The sequence below is a fragment of the Pyrus communis genome, chromosome 15 (assembly GCF_041283825.1).
Source record: "Pyrus communis isolate YQ-2024b chromosome 15, ASM4128382v1, whole genome shotgun sequence".
Lineage (NCBI taxonomy): Eukaryota > Viridiplantae > Streptophyta > Magnoliopsida > Rosales > Rosaceae > Pyrus > Pyrus communis.
In genome coordinates, this window is record NC_142579.1 from 8,077,309 (window position 1) to 8,096,350 (window position 19,042).

The window sequence follows — 19,042 nt, forward strand, 5'->3', positions numbered from 1 at the left end:
TCTCTCCTTCCTTCTTCTTCCATAGCTTTCTTGTGCTACTTGCAGGTTTATTAAGGGAATTGAGAATTGGGTCGTATCACAATCAGCATATCTTCCATCAGCCTGCAGCTAAATGGGGTTAGCTTCTGTTTGGGCTTGTTACCCACGTAGTGGACCAAGCCTAATTAACTGGGTTCTTCGGTGCTGGGTTTCATGCCCCCGACCTCTGATCCAAAATGCCAGCGCATGCTGGGCCCCGTCATTTTCCCCCGGCCCGCTCTGCTGATTGCAGCACGCTGGGCTCCCCATTTCTTTTTCCCAGCCCGTGACTGCAACATGCATGCAAAGCTTGTTTTACAAGTTGTTGGGCTGCCTGCAGCAGCCTTACAAGGCCCACATTCCCACTGCAAGCCTGTAGCTTGCACACGCTGATCAAGCTGCCACGTGTGGCTTGCCCAAGCCAAATTGGCCCGTTTCTAATTCTAGCTACACCTAACCATGAGGTGCCCACGGCTAAGCTCAAAGTGGGGCTATATTTTTCGACCACATGTTATTATTTTAGCATTCTAAATAATTTTAACCCATATGTTAATATTATTTTTGCTTTACAATCGACCCCGTATGGACCAATTTATTGAATTAATTAAAAGGGACCTGTAGTCCATTAATCTGATTATGAATCCAAAATTATTAACCTGAAGATCATTTTTGGACATTAATGATTCAATAATTTATTTCTCTTCTTTGAACCGTGACATACTTTCGTAGTAACGAAGCTTTCACACTTAAGTTCTCGAAGAACCTCAAATCCACTACACTTAAATCAACATATTGCATTCTGTGTTCTTGCAGGAACCTCTCTTTTATGAACTAACCATTCATAAACTAAATTGAACCTGTAGTTTCAAATTTAATGCCTTTGAAACCCGAAGGTTTCATAAAACAATACACCCATGAAAACCATGTCTTAGAACCCAAATGTTCTAACTTTGATGCTTATGGATGATTCATTCTCATAACACTAATCGCAATCTTGTTCCCTCTAATTCAATGGATTGTCAAACTATCACAAGTTTGATTTCCCTTATTGGGATGTTTCTAATACAAACCATTTTATATGTGGGTACAAGACGTGAATCTCCACTTGACATTAAGAAGCTGAGAAACCAATGTAGCCAACAATGGCATGGAATAGCTAAATAAGCCTCCGCCATGATCTTCATTCGAAGAATTATGCCTGAAGCATTACAAATGGAAATACCTCAAGAACGAGGATTCCATGGCTCTTTGGCTCGCTCCTATGGATTGTCTAATTATGAAAGACATTGCCTGAAGCACACCATGATTACGTCCATGAATGTGTATGATTCTGAAGTTTATAAATCCGATCAAATTTTGACTAAAGAATACTTTTCTCGACCTTTCTTGTTTCTAACTTGCTCCTGAAGCAACAAGTGTAGAAAGTGGAAGTTTACCAAATTCTTGGATTTGATTACTACCACAAACATATGGTAAAATCAAGGCCTGCCAAGGTGTGGCATCATGCCCGAAGCATGATCCTTGACCTAAAACTTCAAGAATAAGGGGTAATATTCCCGAACCTCAACCCTGCAGAATCTACTTCCGTATCGATGGAATAGACCATTGGTTATGCACCTGTTCGTGCCCCTACCTATGTTGTTGAGGAGTATCATTCTAGTAGTCAATATGTGAGACTAATTTTGCTCCACCAAACATCGTTAGAAGAGTAGAATTTCGACATTGGCCTTGTTGGCCGAATCCCCTTAGTAAACCATTTACTTTGTGGACATTTTTCCATGTTCTTGGATTCAAGTTTGGTGTATGTTTTACTTATGGATAAGCTGATTGATATTGTCCTTGAATATGAGTTAATTGAATCATGTTTCTTAATACATGTGATCAATTCAATTAAACCCATGATTAGGTAGGAATGTGGGAAAGTTAGTTGTCTGAATGAATGCGTATTACGCACACTAACTTTACACCTAAATCACATCTATAACAACGACTTCAGGTCTATCCAACCTGATTAAGAGCATTTGGCACGCTCTTCGTTGTATGAATGGTACTGAATTACCATTTAAGAAACCTTAAATTCTTTATGTCGTTGAGTTTTTAAGGATATTCGAGAGAACAATGATCATAAATGAAACCACTAAAGAAAATAGAGTGAAATATCTTTGCATCACCTCCAAAAATGAGCCTAAAGCTTTGATTTGGGGCTAATAAGTTGTCTCCCAACTGGGAATACACCACATGTGGCCAACTTGGAGCCTGGAGATTGAGCAATTTACTTGCTTTGGCACAACTTTTTGGGACACTTCGGTCGAACAATGATGCTACGATGCATCTCCTTACCCGAAGTAAAGATCTTGTGCCTAAAAGCACACTTTGCCAAAGCCCGATCGTTTGGGAAATTGATTTCTATATCATTCCTTGCAAATATACGACATGACTCTCTTTTCACAGCAAATTCAAGGGAATATATGTGGACTAATCCAACCAAAATGCAGACCATATAAATACTTATGGTTTTGGTTGATGAATCGACAAACTGGTCACATGTTTGTCCACACACATTGCTGCTAAACCTCCTGGCCAATTAAAGGTTCAGCACCGAACTTATCCCTTAAGGTTCGGGAGACTAGATAATGCCGGAGAGTTTATATTGACTATTTTTCGATAAAATATTGCATGTATTTTGGGTTTATAATTGAACATCGAATTCCCATGTTCACCCCAAATAGCCTCACCTAATGATCATAAAGCGCAATTTAAATTATCGCCCGGATTTTGGTAAACGTACCAAGTTTTCAGTTTTTGCTTAGGGATATGAAATCTTGTATGCAGTTATGTTGGTCCGCCTTGAGGTCCATTGCCACCCAACCTATATGACGTTACAATTGGTTACTGGGTACGAACCTGACAATTTTTGTATTTATGCATTTGGGTGCGCATCCCATGTACCAAGTTGCGCTGCCGCAACATACCAATATGGGTCCTCAAATAAGGATGTGAATCTTTGTCGATTATGATTCTCCTTCACATTAGCTCCCTTAAAACCCTTACATGTGATCTCTTTATCGCTCATGTGCGAGTTGTCACTTTCATGAGACAGTTTTCCTGCTGTTAGGGGGAGATAAGAACGTCAACGTTCCTGTAGAATGGCGCGAATTTGCGTAGACGTTACCCACTATGTCTCATCTCGATCCCCATACCACACATGTATGATAAGTAAGTGCCATGAATTCTAGCTTTCAGAATGTTGTCCCAGACGCATTCCTCTGATCTAGCTAAAGTGACGAGATCATATATCAGCTGCAAACGTGCCTACAAGGATAAATGTACTTAACAGACGTCGAGTCAACATCCCTAAAGGATGTGCCACCCCTGTTGGACAATTTAGACGTTCTGTTGGATGGTCTGGTACACCGGCGAATAACTAATCAATCTATCTTGTCCTGGAGCACGATAGATTACTCGACTCGTAAGATTCACTTCCCTAGAAGAAGAAGACACGGCACAACAATGAATTCATACTTGATCGCTGTCTCAAATCATTTCCATCTAATGAGATTAATTCGGATTACTCTCGAGACTTGAAGTTCTTGGTCCAGTATACTAGTTTGGATGAGACAATGGAATTAAAGTAAGATTACCAGTGATGATGTTTTCACTTATATGGTAGCTACCGACATAAATGAAAAGCAATGATATCAAACCGTGTTTCGTTGATTAAGTGACAACGTAGAATTGATTGGATAACTAAAATTACAATATAGGTCAAATTCCTTACCTAAGTGTGTTTTGGACCTGTCTTTCCTACACTGCCCAAGGTAACCATGTTATGTTACAAGTGGGAAAGGAAGCATTATGAGATGAATGAAATAATGCAATATGATGCATGCCTTACGGCGCAAGGTTTTTCTCAAAACGTCATGTGATTGATAATAGCATTGTGAAATGTGGTTAGTGTTATAGATACGAAGGTTTACATGTAAGTTCCTAAAGAATTACATGGACTAGTTTAAATAGTTCCAAACCACGGAACACCCTCTTAACTTGTTTGAGACGTTCACTTACAATCCGACGGATGTGGTATACCTATCTAAGTGATTATTTGATCAGTCAGGGATGAATTATGCCCTTGCGTGTTAAACTATGAAGTCTCATTTCAAATTGCTAGAGTTACAATTTATGTCATTGATACGAATCTCACTAAGACTCCATAAGAGCTTGAGAAAACTACCTCACACCTAAAGATGGAATTTGAGATGAATGATCTTAGGAAAACTCACTTATGCTTTGACTTGAAGTCCAAGCGTTGTTTTGACGGTATCTTGATCTACCAGTTAAACTACACCCCGAATGTGTTACCTTTGAGTATACCTATGATTATCTATACATTATATGCAAATGAGACCTTGAAGAGGTTATGGAATCCGAAATTACATATCTAAAGTTCAACTTTGCGTTTTGTTTATTTAGACAGAACATCTCCTTTGCTATTGATCTTGGTAAAGATGTAGCACCGCGCCTACACGCAACCACTGAATTGGTATTAAAGACGTACCCTAAAGGTACTACATGGGCAAATCCTAACACATCTCGAGCGGATCCAACCCCCTTGATCCTCAGAATGATGCTTGCCTTATTGTTATATTGACATAGGTTACTTATCAAACCTGCACAAGGCAAAATCCCTAAATGGTTATGTCTTTACCGTTAGGAATATCGCAATATCTTGGAGGTACACGATATGATCTTAGTTGCGAAATCTTCGAATCGTTCCAAAGACTCACCTCACTTCACTACGCCACAAGTGAGATACAGTTAGGAGTTCTTGTTGAGCATATTCGAAATACTTGCTGTGTTTTTCATCCATCATTGAGTCCCAACGACAATCCATGAAGATTATGCCGCATGTATCAACTCGACCAAACCATGATACATCAACGAAGTCAAACTCAGGGGATTGAAGTCATGCAAGCCGATCCTAGACAACCTTGCCGACCTCTACATGACATCACTACCGAAGTCAACCTTCTAAAAGCTTGTCCGATGAATTGGTATGACTAAACTATCATATGCAATGCTTGTAGTTCTCATTTGGAAGTTAAGTCAAACTCAGGGGGAGTGTCCAGAAGTATACTCACTTGATCTTAATTTACTCTTTTTCCCTACGATTAGGAGCATGTTTTCCACTGGGTTTTTGCTACCTAACTAGGTTTTAACGAGGCACCCATCATGGGCTGATCATACCCTTGTGAGCTCTTCTACTTGCATCCAAAAGACCGTATAGTTTTGACTTAATACAACTTCTCACTTTTCTCCTTAGTCTATGGTTTTTCTCCCACCTTGGGTTTTACCATAGCGAGGTTTTGTGAGTTTTACCTTTTTATGCATTCTCCCTTTGATCTGAGACTCGCATTTGCTCATTGTGCCGACGACTTCATGAACTGTACTTACTTCATCCCTGAAGACCTAATGCGCCATTTACTTGAGTATTTACACACTCAAGGAGGAGTATTGCAGTCCTATTATATTAGGAATGTGATTGTGTAAATCCTAGTAGATATGGGAATGTATCTTATATTCCTATTAGGAGTTGATTACCTATTAAGAGTTGTAATCCTAAAGGATAAAGAATTAACCCTCCCTATTACCATAAATAAGATCGATGCAATATTTCACTGCCTTGCTTATTTTATTCAGGTTAAGATATTAGAGGATATTAAAATGTTCAAGCTCTCAATGCCGACCACTATAATAAAAATTTATGGTTTTACTCTTGAAGAACATGTTGGCTCGTTGATTACAATTTCCAAAATGAATCTTTCTTCTTCTAAGAGAGTGCTCGCGGTAGATCCTCAGTTGTGCGCCTTGTATTGGCATGTTTTAAGTCAATGATCTAGAATTAGCGATAGCGGCTAATAGAAACTCTGCTATTGCAGGCAAAGTTACTTTCTTTATCCATTATGAATTTGTTTGGAAATAATTTTTAAATGACTGAAAGTATTTTTGGTAAAATTAATTTTGGATTTCAAAAACACTTAGAGTGCTTTGACATGATCCACTTGGATTTTTATTAAGGATTGGTTTAAAAAACATTTTTGTTAAAAGCGTTTTCAGTCAATTTAAAAACACTTTCAAACTAGCCCAATAAAATCTGAAAATTTGTCAAATTAATGTGTTGTGGGAAGGTGTTTCAACACAGTTAGTAGGGAGATCATATCTTTTGCACTCAAAATATGTGTGGTATCTCTACAACTCCAATAAGTGTTTAATACATATTAAATTTATGACAACAAAATTAAGAAAAATTAAGATAATAAAAAGAGAACTTATCATATATAGCCAAAACTTACTCGTCAATTTCAAAATGTCACTTTTTATAAAAACTATCCATTATAACAAAAAAATGTACTTGAATAGACTTAAATGCCCAAAACGTTAAAACCAACTTACGCTGCATCAAAAATCCTTGAAGTTCCCAACTACCCATACTGTTTGGTTGTCACCGAAAAATAAACTTAACTACTGGTAAGCAAGCTTCAACACAAGGGAAATATCTAAAATACTAACAACAGTCATCGCCTCTTTCATGGGTTCTAATTCCCCCAACTTGGTATGGGTAATTTGACTAAAATCCTTGAATTCTAACGAAACTTTTATGTAAATATTTTCAATCAACACATGTTGTCCGTCATAGGAGTTTGATTGGAGCACTTTCGCTTGTTCTACTCATGATTTCATTTAATTATTCTAACTGCTATATGAGTTATCATTGATGTGGGTTTTCTTAATTTTCTTTACCACCAAAACCGAATCAACTTCGTGAAATCCAGTTGCCGACGATTTTTCCGGTTATAAGCCATAGATTTCAATTGTTTTGCATGTGGTATGGGTGGGGTGGGTATTGGATCAAATAAAATATTATTTCTTCGCTAGAATTAAAGAAAACTATGTTTAGAACTAATAGGTCCATATACACTGATAATAATTTTTACTTAGTAAATCCAGATCCATTCATCCTCGCAAAAGTTGCATATTTTGTTGTTGGTGAATGAATTTAGACTTTAAGGTTTAATTTGAGAGTATTTAAAGTCTTTTCAAGCGTAGTTTTGGTTAAATTTGAAATTGAGTGTTAAATTTTAGCTATTTATGATAAATACTCTAATAAAAACGTGTCAGTCTCTTATTGAGGTTACACCACATCTATTTTAAATGCCGAAGATTTGGTCTCGTTAGTAGGTTTATGGTCAAAATGACGTGCCGTGATTGTGTTGGTAGGATATACCTGTTAGCTGGTGCATCGGATCCATCTCGATTACCTGGTAATCAACGGTCAGTGTGGAGGAGTTCACTGCGGACACCCTACGCCTGTTCACTTCCTAATTCTCTCTCTCACTGCCCGCCACCTCCCTCGTGTCTCCCTCTGTGAGAAACCTAATTCAATCAGTCACATCTCACAAGATATTCGGATTGTATTCGCGCCACTTCTTCAGCTCCTCATGTCAGCTGCATCAGGTCACTCTACTCATAGGTGTGGATATAGATTTATACATAAATACATACATACATACATATATATATATATATATATAGATGTATCTATGTGTATGTGTGTATTGAAGTTGTGTTTAGCTGAGTTTCGGTTATATGTTTGTGTTCTTGGCTATTCTGTTGTGTGCAACACAATAGAGCACTGAATTTGTGGAACCTTAAATCCAGAGCACTGAGTTTGTCTTCAAACAAGAAGCTTATTAGGAAATTAGAACAACCGTTATATCGCGCATTTCGCTCTTCAGTTAATAGGATGAATCCTAGTAAAAGGAAAACAAAGGAGGGGAATGTTTGAAACTTAATTGAACAAAGTTAATAGGATGAATCCAGAGCACTTGTATACGCTGCTTTAGCAAGCAGTTCGATATAGTCTCCGGATACATGGGTGATAGTAATTTTGCCTTGAGAACTGGGTAGGAGTTCCTTTCCTGGTACACTATCCATCACTAAGTCGTTGTTTTCTGGAATGCACAACATTTTAGAAGCGTTATGCTGATGATTATTGGCAAATAGCCCCTTCCAGCTTGTCAGTAATGCAGACTAAAGGGAAATTCGAGCTTTTGATCGTTTGGTGCCTTTCTTTCTCCTTCCTAACTCAGTTCGGTTGCTTGAAATAAATCCAAAATGTGTGAGTCTGTGCCGATAAATGACTTTGGTGCCTTCGCCAATTTATTCCTTTGTCTCGCTTTTTATTTTGTGTATGTCAAAGGATACTGCACGCGCGTATACAAGTGAAATTGTATGTTTCCAAAATTGTAACCTTAACCTATGTCTTTTTTCATGTTATTTCTAATTAGCTGCAGTATTCTGGGTGATGTTTGGTAATGTTCTGAAAGGAATTAGACGCTGTTATCTGTCTAGAGAGGCCTTCCGTCTTCCCACTGTAATAATTGGTAGTGTTTCTTATTCAGGAATCTTCAGTACTATGAGACAAGTCAAGGTTAAAGGCGTATCTGGTTTTTGTTCTCTAGATTCTGGTGGAGAATCTCACATCTTACAATTTGAATCAGCCAGTGAAAGCCGTAGACATTCATCCTTAAATGTGCAGTTCACTCCTGAAATAGAAAAGAAGTATGTCCATCATGTTTATGATGCTGTCGCACCTCATTTCAGTTCGACCCGGTTTGCTAAGTGGCCAAAAGTAGCCAATTTTCTATCTTCCTTACCTTCAGGATCTCTTGTTCTTGATGCAGGATGTGGAAATGGAAAGTACTTGGGATTTAATCCTGATTGTTTTTTCATTGGATGTGACATAAGTGCTCCTCTTATCAAAATTTGTGCAGATAGAGGGCATCAAGTATCGGTTGCAGACGCCATAGATCTTCCATATAGAACTGGTTTTGGTGATGCGGTTCTATCTATACCATGTTTTCAGTGAAGGCGAGCTTGAAAGGTAACTTCTCATTTTCTTTCTTTTTCCATTTCGTGCGTGTGTGTATATATATATATATATTGTTTATCAAAAAATAATAAAATTGTACGTATATTTTCGTTATGTCTTGTTGCTATGGTTATGCTGTGTTGTTGGGTTGCTGAAATTGAAATAGCATTAATTGAAGCAAAGAAACCAAACTCATAGGGGGCAAAACTAATCTTTTACATGTCTAGTGCCTATTAGGACAGAATTTTATTGTTCTATTTGTATGATTTGTTATGACAGCTGGATCATTAGAGCAATACTTAATGAGTGGAATTGTAGAAGTTCACTCATAATGGTTTACAATTACATCATTGGATCAGTAACTGATCAAAAAAGTTCACTCATAAAAAATATTAATGAAATCAAACTCACAGCAGTGTAATATAGGTATCGTTTGGTATGCAGACGGGACGGGACGAAACTGAATGAGACGGGACGGGACAGGATAGGATGGAACGGAACGGAGCGGGAACAAAAATGCCCTCGGATGGAAACAAAGAAGAAGAAGAAGGAGACGGAGAGGTTATAATTTTGTGTTCCACGGATGTGGAACGAGTCGTTCCAGGGGGGGTGAGATGGAACGAAAATTCATCCAAAACTCGTCCCGTGGAACAGCTTGTTCCACCCATTTTAGGCGCACCAAACGTGGGACGGAACGCCTTGTCCCACTCTGTTCCGTCCTGTCCCACGTATCAAACGGTACCATAGGTACCTAGTAGACATAAATATATATATATATATATATATATATATATATATATATATATATATGAAACTTTGGTTATAAGGTTATGATCTATGTGTGGCGAACATGTCACCAAATTATCTTTACGTTGACATGTCACCAAAATTTTGTTTACGCTGTCCTGAATGATGAGTTTTTGCTCATCGAATTCGGGTTCATGGCTTGAAGTAATATTATCATAAGTTGGGTGAGAAAACCATTCACGTTAAAGGTAAAGAGGCCAACTCTAGAAGCAAATGAGTATGAGAAGGAGCCTCATGGGTCTATTGGACCAAGCCTTCCCAGTGGGAGAAGAATCCCCCAATCGTAATGGTAGGCCAGCCTCTAAGTTAGGGAGCCCACTCCTAGTTGCTTCATTTAAGCTCCTCACAACTACCCAGTTGCTTGGTTGATGCGCGTAACTTTTTTGTGTCTAGTTGGATTTCCGTCTATTTCGTTTTTTAAAGATGAAACAAACACGTAAACCGTGTTAAAGGATAACTTAAATTTTGTGGCCAGTTCTTAACGTTCTGACAATATACTGTATAACCGATGCTTAACTTCACCAGCTCATTTACTCTTTTGCTGTATTATCCAGATTAGTAGCTGGAATGAAAGACGCTGTAATCGTTGATCGATTTTTTGACAAATCCAACTTGTGTATTGTTCTCGAGAAAACGTTATGATAACCGGAACCAATTAACCAATGCGGGTTCAATGCGGGTTAAGGTTAGCCAGTGAGTGTGCAGCCTGGAACAGCAAAAAGGTGCAGCAGCAGCAGCAGAGGATGCACAAAACAGTGAGCTCTCCTGAAAACTTGTTTGTTTCCAATGTGCCATAGAATAAAACTGCTTTGTGACTGTGGGGTATTGATTTTGAATGCCTTTATTAGAGGTGGTTATTCAATCTGCAGTTGCAGTAGTCAGCTGTGGTTGATAGTGTTTTATGCACATGGAAAGAAGGATCCAACATTATTCTGATTTGTTGTTTGTGTATTGTCATTAGATACCTCTCATTTACGCACTCAATAAGTAGCCAACCTACCATTATTGACTTGTCATTCCTACTGAGCAAGATGGACAACTTGGACAGTGGAATTTGCTAGGGGCTTTGGACGTGGACGATTTCTGACCATATATGCATGGCGGCCTTGTTTTTGGATCAACATGTATCAGCCGTTGAAAATTATCTCTAGTACTTGATTAACATACTTATTTTTTATTGATTAACGAGTTTACAATTTTAAATTAAATTTGCAAACTAAATTATATGATTGTTGATTATTGGATTTTGAATTATTATTTAAGTATTGCCTAAAGTTCTCATTTTAAAGTATTGCAGGAGATCAAATGTCTAAACCAAATTTTGTAACCAAATGATATGAACATTGATGATTGTATTATTATTTTAACAAATTTATTTCTGATCGATGACACAGCATTTGGTTTATAAATTTATTTAAAAATTAGATCTCTTTAATATTAGTCTTTATTTTATATTAATAATACGTTATTTGATTTGCAAATTCAATTTAAAGTTTTGATCTTTCAACATCCTTTTCAAAATAAGATGCGTGGCTGCAAAGTGCTTGGGTGACTATCCCAAATCCCAATGCCATTGAATGAATCATAAATGGCATTGTTGTGGTTGTGAATTGTTCCATTCAATTGGTTCTGGCAATTAAACTCATTTTTTGGGATGGGATTCGTGGATTGGTACGAACCAATGGAATCAAACATTTCTAATCCACTATATTCTTTTAATTTATAATATTATTTTAACTATTTTAGTGTTTTAAAATGCTGATAAATTTTTGATATACATTATATTAACTATTTTAGAATAGTTCAATAGTTTAATTTATAATATTATTTTAACTATTTTAGAAATTTATAACATTTCTAAGCCATCTCCAACCGAGGGCTGGCCAGAAGGTTCATTTTAGCCTCTTAGCCCTCCAAGATTCTTCAATATATTAATATTTTAATAAACAGTACAAGATCATATTTGTCTCCGTCTCTAACTGAGGGTCAAAGGGCCAGAGAGCTTGTTTTAGCCTTGTCACAAAAAACCGTCTCCAACCGAGAACCAAATGGCCACAAGGCCAATATAATTTATTATTTAAAAACTACAATTTAAATGTTGTTTAAGTTTCATGTTGTTAAATGTTTTTTTTTTAATGTTGTATAATTTTTAGCCCTCTCCAATTCAGTGGGGCTCTCTCAGATTCCAGAGCCCTCTGGCCTAGCCCTCGGTTGGAGACGGTTTTCGGGCTATTTTCGGCCCTCTGGACCCTTCAGTTGGAAATGGCATAATGTCATCCTAGGTATCTAATTTGTTGGTATCAAATAATTGTTTGCAGAAAACAATGCATTGTTGCCATCTACTACTACGATTTAGTTATATTTTTCTTCATTCGTAAGTGAGAGGTCTTAAGTTTGATTTTCATGAAAAGCAAATTTGAATCATATTATTGTGAGGCTTAGTCCACTCTCCCACCCCTTTAATGTAGATAACATCATTTGTCCGAAAAAAAATAAACTATGTATTGTTACGCAATCATAAACCAGCCATAAAAATTATTGTTGGATGTTAATTTGCTAGCACAAGGTTTCGGACGTTTTTCTTGTGAGGGAAAAAAGTTAGGTTGATATTCTAACTTGTAATATGTTATGATCATATTCATGCAAGAGGCAAACGGTTGATTGATTTGGTGGTTAGAATCTTTTTCTTGAACATTTGCATTCTTGATTTAAACTCTCCTTTTTCTTTTTAATTTAGTTTAAAATAGTGATATCACCTGTGATTAATACATTCATGCAAGAGAAAAATGGTCCATGTTGTTATAAACATGAATTATATATATATATATATAACTGTATATTACAAATATGATGTATTTTATAACGTGTGTAGATTGATAAAACCACATGATAGTACTACACTTATACTATTCTCGAATTAATGAGTTTTCTTCATGTCACTAAGGCGTAGGTGGGAGTCCAACATGGCACTTCTTTGACTTAGGGATTTTAATACATCCTTTAGATACACGTAGTGTTTCAAACTAATAATGTTATATCAAAGATATAATTTCATGTGCTTGAACTATTGTATTATTGGTTTGTACGATCAGTATGTAATACTATAAAGGTGAAAATAATGTAATATCATGTGAAAAAAATTTATACAAAGATAACTATTAAACCGAATTGTTATGTGATAACGAATCTGTTTCATACATGCAGGTTCCTAATGGTGTGAGTCATTGGACCGGTCATTGTAGCCTTATTGACTACCAAACATACGTTCACAAGAAGATTCTAGCGAGTCTTTTTCAGCCGGAAATGACATTAAAGGACCTGGAAATAAAGTTGCAGTTAGATAGCTAGGGTTTTCTTTTTGGAAATTCAGGGTTGCTGCTAGGGTTAATATGTATTGATGAAGACCATGCAATAAATTTCAACGTTTTCAGTTCACCAGATTGGACACACGTTGCACTATAATAATAAATCTATTAATTGTTTGGGACAGCTGACGTTACGTATATCCACGCGCAAAACATAAAATATGTTGTAATTCCCTTGAGTCGCTTCAATCCATGACATTTTTTGCAACAATTCAATCTCATACATAAATTATTCATCATACATAAATTATCTATATAAGAAATTATAAAATTATAAAATAATTAAAAACAGAATTGTAGTTAAAAAAAATAAAAAAAATAAAAAAGGTTAAAGACACTAAAATTAGACAAATTTAAACTAATTAATCTAACAGTCAAACTCACATTTTGCCTAAGTATAAATTAAAATAGTAATATCACTTGTATATATTAAATATATTTGTTTAAATCATCTCTCAACTGAAACTCATTGTATTATAAGATTTATAACTAACAATGGTATTTGAAATTGACTCACAAGATGATCACTGAAATTGAAAATCAATCAATATAGTTCCTAAAAATAGGTGTTACAAATCAAGATGATCACAACTCTGTCAAAAAAATCGGTTATGGGGTGATGTGACATATAAGACCATCTCCAAATGAAATGTTAAATTATAAAAGTCAAATTACAATTAATGACTGATGTGGTAATCTGAAGCCCTATGTCAAATTTTGTCATTCTCCAACTGAATTGTCAAATATTATTTTATTATTTAAATAGAACTTTAAACGACTATAATTATTAAAAAAAATGTTGAAATAAAAATTTTATTGATTGAAATGTTAGTGGAATATGGGACCCACTATTAAACCTATTTCCACAATTCTAATTAAATTTAAAATAAATTGGAAATAGGTTTAATACTTAATTAAACAGGTTGTCAACCTAGAAACTCAGTCCCGCAATCACCTCCAATCTCAACGCACACTCCTCTAACTCCTTCCCTTTGCCATCTCTTCTTTGGAAAAGAAATTTTCAAGACACTCATCTTTACACCCTTCGACACGCTTCACCGAATTGGATTAGGATCGAGACCAACTTTGATGACGACTTGGATTGGAGATGACTTCTGTGACATCACCGTTTACATTTGGTCGACCAACATCCTCACAACCTTAATCTTGGAGAGCTTGTTGGGTGCTCCCCCGGTAATCTTGGTGATGCGGAGAGTGGCGAGTTTTACCTTGAGATAATCACATTGTGCAAAAAGGTACTTTGACAACTTTTTTAATTAATCATCAAACTATTGAACCCACATCAGAACATAACAAAAACTTTGACGGAATGACCATATTGATTTTGTGACACCTATTTTTAGGGATTACATTGATCGATTTTCAATTTCATGGACCATCTTGATGGTGTGAGTAAATTTTATGGACCATTTGAGAGAAAAACCCGTGTCTTGTGGGACACATTTATGTGTCACATCATCATATAACAGAATTGTGGCGAAACTACCACATTGATTTGCGACATCTATTTTCAGGGATTATATGGATCAATTTTCAATTTCAAAAATCATCTTTATATTGTGGGTCAATTTTAAATATCATTTACGATAAACACCCCTTTTTACTTAAAATCATTATTCAATGACTTATATAAGATTTTGTGTTGTCCAAAAGTTAATTACTTACCCCGCTAATTGCTGAATTAATTTTCTTGTTGGATGTTGAGATTGAAGGAGATGTGGATATCTATATATGTACTGCGAACGTGGCACAAGTTGGATAATCATTTGAGGATTGAGATTTTGTAACCAGCTTACATGACATGCCAATTTGTTTTGATGGGTAGTTTTAATTCGAATGTAAAATGTAAAAATAAACGTTGTTACTAATACTTTTTTCCCCAAATAAAAGCATTGAGTATATATGTTTAATATATGTTTATGCATGAAGATTTCTTTTGTTTTCCGTAACCAACGTCAAGTGCATAAGTTGTTATCAGCCCCAATGAGATCAAAACAACTCTTAACCTAATAAGAGAAACTGGAATACTTATTTATTTTACACGTTTTATCCATATTAATGTGTCATGTTAATGGCTTATAACTCATTTGACAGTTGTCATGGTTCTGACCCGATATCGTGTTGCACTGTTTTACTGTGTTTTGTTTTGTTTGGAAGGATTGAAGCTACGTGACATATACGTTATTGGGCAAACAATCTTTCTTGCTTTTTTTTTTTTTTTTTTTTCAGTGGGATATTAATGCATTCTTTATTCGATATGCTATCACTTCACGATCAGCTATCCAAAGTTCATACATAGTCTATTTTTACTTAAAATATCTTAAATTTTTATCATTCTCATTCATATTCACGTCATATATATCGTATAAAAATATACTATCTTATATTATTTAATGTACAGTACATTTTGATTTTGAGTATGCATGACATACTTAAACATAAGGTTTAGACGTAAATATTTATGAATCGATGATATAAATTATTGATCCTGTGATCAAGAGAACATTTAACTCGATTACGTACCAAAATACTCATTCATTTTGTCTCTCTCATCCCCATGCTCTACTTTCTCTCTTGCATTAATTAACATATTTTTTTACCGGGTAATTCTAGAGAGACCAAATTCTTATTGGTAACACATTATTTGATTTGCAAATTTAGTTTAAAATTTTAGTCTCCTTAACATTATTCTTCTTTACCACATGCATAGCTAGTATGCATGCATCCTATTCATTTTCTTCATACTTCTGTTTGTCATGCGTTGATTGGTTCTATATAGCGAAGACTATCTCTGTACATCTGCTGGTTCACTGGTTGCTACGTTTGGTGTGGTTCATTACTTGCTCAGAGATCGATGTTCAATCTGTCCTTGCCTTCTTAGTTTGGTTTGGCCAATGCCCATGCAGGTAGGTTTCCTTTGGACGGTTCAGTTTTAGACATATTTCATGATTTAGTTGTTGGTCGCTGTTAAATATTCACCTTTGGACGACTGCCACTCGCAACACTGCCCATAACACTTTATTCTACTATATAGATATGCTATATTAGATATATAAGAGAAGAAGGCCAGAGATTATGTTGGCTACGTAGACCTAGTAGTGAATCTGAACTACTCTCACCCATATCGTATGTGTGCATTCAACTCTCTCCCGCTTTCTCCCCCCCTCACTCCCTCTCGTTTCGCGTGTTTGTCGTTTTGCGATAGACCAAGAAAATACTAAGGAAATTACATTTGTGTATGAGCGAGGCCAGGGTACTACAAGTCCTTCATTCATAGAGATGCATGTTTTTTCTTTTTATCATATATTGGATGAGAGGAAATATTCCGAACAAAACCTTGAATACATGGTACAAATACTCAGGAAATGGTTTCCCAATTCTTTTCCTGCCACAGGATTTCCATCTATAAAATTAACTGGTCCATCGCAGAAGGGTAGTAAATTATAACTTCGAAGTTTAATGTGCATAACTATGGATACTTATATATTACCATTATTATCGTTTTCCCTAAGATACATTTTAAGGAAATATTTTTTAACAATTGGAGGTAATATATCAGCACTTAAAATCAAATTGCACATTATTTGCTTTAGCAATTGCTTAGTATCCATTGTATTAAAAAAAATCGTGAGTCCAAATCTCATGCACAATTGTTGTTAATCTAAAAATTATGGAGAGGGAGCTTTAAACTTTGGGGCACTTAAGGATTACATTGCTACACTCAAATTTTCATATTAAATATGATTTAATTAGTTTCATGTATCAGAGTAATGTTATTAAGACTAAATTTGCAGACTAAATTTTGCAACCTAAATGGCATAGAAATTGGAGATTGGATTAATTATGACTTAGTGTTGATAAACGTGTTCATTCCTATGATGACACATCATTTAGTTTGCAAATTTAATCTCCTTAACATTACCCACATACTAATTCTATACAATGAGCAAAATTGTTCTCGAACCTATACAAAATTGTGAATATCTACATGGGAAGTATTTCGTACAACTTAATACATAAATATATATGTGTGTGTGATATATCCAATAAAATGCAGTTACTAATATGACATAGTATGTAATCAATAAAATTACATGATATGTGCATATCACTTTGTACATTATCTTTTGTCGAATGTAAGAGTATTGTAGTCTTATTTCACCCAAAATTAATGATCGCATAAAAAACAGTTAATCAATTAGCTTGTTTTTACAAAAGATATGATTTTCAAAAATATAAATATAAATTTTAGGTTTGGACAAAAATATATGTCAATATAAATACTTTTTATTGTATTGGAATATAAATATAAATACTTGACTTATACAACATATATTATTTTCCAAAATATATAAATACAAAATCTTCATAGTTTAAATTGGAAAATCCATGTATATAACTTGGTGATGTTAGAGAGATCAAAATTTTAAATCATTTTCAATAAATTACATATTATGGAGGTTGATGGTTTAAATTTTTCTTCAAATCACTAAAAACGAAGCTTAACTATTAACCACTACTTTACGTGATATACAAATAATAATTTAAAATTTTGATTTTCTTAGCATTTTTCATATAACTTTATGTACCTTTTGGAAATGAAAATATAAAAATAGTAGAGAACCCATCACGATACCAATTGAAAACTCATACCTAAACCATGAAGGAATCATAAATGAACCCTCGTAATAATATATAATATATAATAGGGTTCTTTAGATATAGACCCTTGAAACTCCTATTTTCCAAATAACAATCCATCTAAATTTAAACATTCAAATAAAACCCAAATTTCAAATAGCCTACCATGTAGACAAATATATGACCAACTATTACAATGCAATTACAACCTATGCCATAGAATCCTAATTTGGTCAATAAATGTTATTACTCATCCTAATTATGATGAGCAATTAAATCCATATGGATATTTTACCTTTCTTGTATCATAAATATTAGCAACATATATAAATTAATTTACCAAATTTAAAAGAGAAAGACAATCTTGTACGGAAAAAATAATATTGTTTGAATTATGTAATTACCTACATACAAATTAATTTACCTACTTATAAAATATTATACTAATAAACCTGCATTTTGAATCATGTAATTACCTACATATAAATATTATACTAATTTACCAACATTTAAATTAATTTACCTACTTATAAAATATTATACTAATTTACCTACATTTAAATTAATTTACCTACTTATTAATATTATACTAATTTACCTACATTTAAATTAATTTACCTATTCCAAAAAAAAAAAAATAGTGATATTAGATAATGTTCGAATGTTGTGGGTTTGTGCTTGTAGGCAATTAAATAAACTTTTAATCTAAGGCACATAAATCATGTAGGTAAATTAGACCATTTTGAAAGTAAACTAGACCCTTTAAATTTTGGTTTGATGTAATAGGTAAATTAGACTATTTTGTAGGTAAGAATTGTGCGGAACATATAGCTTTTGTTTTGTGTATTAGGGATTGGAATATTAGCCAAAGCTGTTTTAGGTTTATTGTTGTGTTGGTAGGTAAATTAACTTATATATGTAATGCACAAAATTATGAAATTAGTATTATTATTTTTCAATTGGCACGTTATAACAATTTGAAACTAAATACATTGAATATACAATGAATGACATGAATTATTTTGTAAAATATATAAAATTAATTAAATGGATATAACAAGTAACTGATCCAAAAACCTCATCCAAGTATTAATAGGGGTAGTTTAGGCATTCGAAAAATACACAATTTGAAAAGTCAAACTTAATTAAAGAATTTGTTTAATTGAAGGCTAGTCAATGGGCTTTAGAAAACAAAAGGAGACGGGTTTTAGTAGAGGAAAATATAGTTTCAAGAGTTCATATCAAATTTTCAGTATATAAT

At 34.6% G+C, this 19,042-nt stretch overlaps 1 pseudogene; it reads left to right on the plus strand.

Annotated features, from left to right (window-relative positions):
* The first annotated feature begins 8,380 nt into the window (after positions 1 to 8,380).
* On the plus strand, positions 8,381 to 10,825 carry LOC137726469 (tRNA (carboxymethyluridine(34)-5-O)-methyltransferase pseudogene; annotated as a pseudogene).
* Positions 10,826 to 19,042: the final 8,217 nt, after the last annotated feature.